This window comes from Paramormyrops kingsleyae, chromosome 19, assembly GCF_048594095.1.
Source record: "Paramormyrops kingsleyae isolate MSU_618 chromosome 19, PKINGS_0.4, whole genome shotgun sequence".
In the NCBI taxonomy this organism is placed as follows: Eukaryota; Metazoa; Chordata; class Actinopteri; order Osteoglossiformes; family Mormyridae; genus Paramormyrops; species Paramormyrops kingsleyae.
In genome coordinates, this window is record NC_132815.1 from 21448695 (window position 1) to 21451538 (window position 2844).

Sequence of the window (2844 nt, forward strand, 5' to 3'; positions counted from 1 at the left end):
TCTTACAGCAGACAGAACTGCTCTATCCTCACATGTATTCCGCTGCCTGCCTTTATAACACAGTAAATGTTCAGGGTTAATACATTCGTCAGTGATACAGTAGAGGAGACCCTCCTGAGATTTAATCCCAGGAGGCCTTCATGCTAACAATACGTGCCCTTCATTACAGGAGTCCTAATGTTTTAAATAATATTTTAGGCATCAATGATTATCTAATTTTCCTATCCAGAAATTCAGGCTCTCCCTTTATAATTAATCTCAATTCCTGATATATTTCAGTTTCAGTTGTTCTTTGCAAATTTAAATGACATGTATGGTGAATAAGAATCTTATGAAACACATATGTGCAAGACCTTTGATCTATAATATTAATACAGGGTCTGTTTGTTAACGGCATGATTACAAACAAACAAATGCACAGTATTCATATAGCAGGATTGGTGTAACCACAATCAGTACCAAACTGAAATCACTTTGTTTTCTAAATGACTCTGCTCAGGCTATAGACAGACGCATTGCTGATTTTGTATTAATGAAACTACCATGCCCCCTTCTGTTATATATGTGTATTGCAAGTAGGCAGTGAAAGGGTTCCTTCGCAAATTTTGACCTATACTCCACAACAACAGTGACTACGACATACTTAATTACAGGTTAATTACAATTTCCTTTACTGCAAAGTAAAGTACTGTTTCAATGATAAGCAATAAGTAAACCAGATCTTCCTATGACAGGCAGACACAAGAGACGTAGCAATGATTGTTGTTTAGACCACAGAAAAGTGCAACAACAGAACACAGATTCACCTGACCTCTGCTAACCGCTTATCTAGCACAGGGTGGAGGTGGACATGAAGCCTGTCCCAGACGACAGAGGACATGAGGCAGGGGACACCCGTAAAAGGGATGTATGTCCATCACAAGTCACACACTCACCCACAATGGGCTGATGGGCAAGGAAGGGGTCCTGACTGAATGTCATCAGAGTATCTTCTACTAAAATATCTAAACAGCTTGACATAGAGGTGTCTCAGAATTTAATAAATTCATACATGGATACAACGTGATGCACATGCATGCTGCACTTTCATGACCTGCTGGTGATTCCCAGTGCTCGAAACTAACAGTACTGATCATTAGTGCCGTTGAACTAAAGTGCAGCACTGCAATCATTAACCAACCGAATAGACTTTCTTTCTGGCAGAATTCCGTTGTTGCCCTTACAGCATTTATCACTGAATGTTTCTGTTATTATAGCTGTTTACCAAACAGAAATACCCCTATTCCAGTAAAAAGTCACCACCGATTGTGTAGCTGAAGAGAATCTCAATAAAAAAAAGAAAAGAATAAAATTTTACATTTTGGTGCTGTTGCTGTACTGTCTGCATCTCCTACTGTCACATCTGTCCTTTTTAAAGTCCTTCCCTAAGTGACTGGAGCCAGCTGTCCCCAACTGGGGTGTGGCGTTTTCACATCCTTCCTCCTGTCGCATGGTCTATGGTATTTTGGTATTATTTTCAGCTATCCTAACATTTTTCTGACAAAACATCTCCTGCGTTTATTTCCCTACTCACGCCGTGAGTTCAGCTCAGCAAGAATTCATGCTGAAACTCCATAAGGAAGCCGCAGGGGGAGTCGAGGCTGTCAGAGTAAGTTAACAGTGCACAGAAAGCCGATGCTACCACCCCACGCACACATATGATACATGCACAGCAGTTGTAAGGCAACCATATTTTGCTTTGCAAAAAAGAAGACACTGGGAGCAGGGCACAAAGAGAGGCATCAAAGCAAATACGCACACAGACTGTAGAAAGCTAATGTCAAGATAAAATAAAATGAAATGTCATTTTAGGTCCAAAAAACAAGAGGAAGTATGGTTACCCTAGTCCAGTGTTTCCCAATCCACTCCTCCGGGACCCAGATACAGTCCTACCAGGAACTGGGAGGGAGCAAAAACGTGGACTGGCTAGCAGGGAACTGAGGACCGGATTGAAAAACACATACCTAGTATTTGGGAGCTACTACCCAGTCTCCCTAAAACACTTGAATCTTTTTGTGAAATGGATAGATCTTTTACAGGGAATGTGACTGTTGTACAGATTTGGCAGTTGTATTTGTATACTATTAGAAGTATAATTATCAGTGCCACTCGTTTGCTTTTCTTTTCTCCATGCTATCTCCACTGGAATGTCAGTTCCAAGGCCTTCAAACCTGCAGAAAGACCACATTCTGAACTTCAGGCCATCAGTCTGTCCTAACAATGGACTGAACTTTCTACCCCGAACATTCCTTCTGCCTACCTGTGCAGATGCGATTGTTCTCGCCTCTCTCTCTCATGCATCAGTTCATGCATCATGCATTGTCTCTCTCACAGTTCATCAGCCCTCTATGTATAGTTAACACAATTTTTTCATGGGAAAATGATAGTAATCTGAAGAGCCTCTCCTGTTACACTGCAGTAAACAGGGAATCTGGATTCATACTGCATTGTGTGTCAGTGTTTTAACAATATACTAATGAGTTTCCACAGCACAGATAACCATTAAAAACGCTCAAAGGGATGGCCTGAAAGGAAAAAAAAACCTTAATTACCCATAATTCCATTATAAAATTAAATACTCCTCCTTAAAATATTGACCTAAATTAAAATACAAAATACAAAATAAAATAGCTACACCCTAAAAAGTAATAAAAATGAACAACTTCATTAATGTATATTTTCAAAGTTTGCGTAATATAACTTGGGGGGTGTACTGGGGGGCGGGGGGGGTGACTGAAGAGAGAGTTTTTTTTAAGCACATCCCTCCCCTCTCTTTAAGAAGACTATATTTAGCCCTGGCATGGG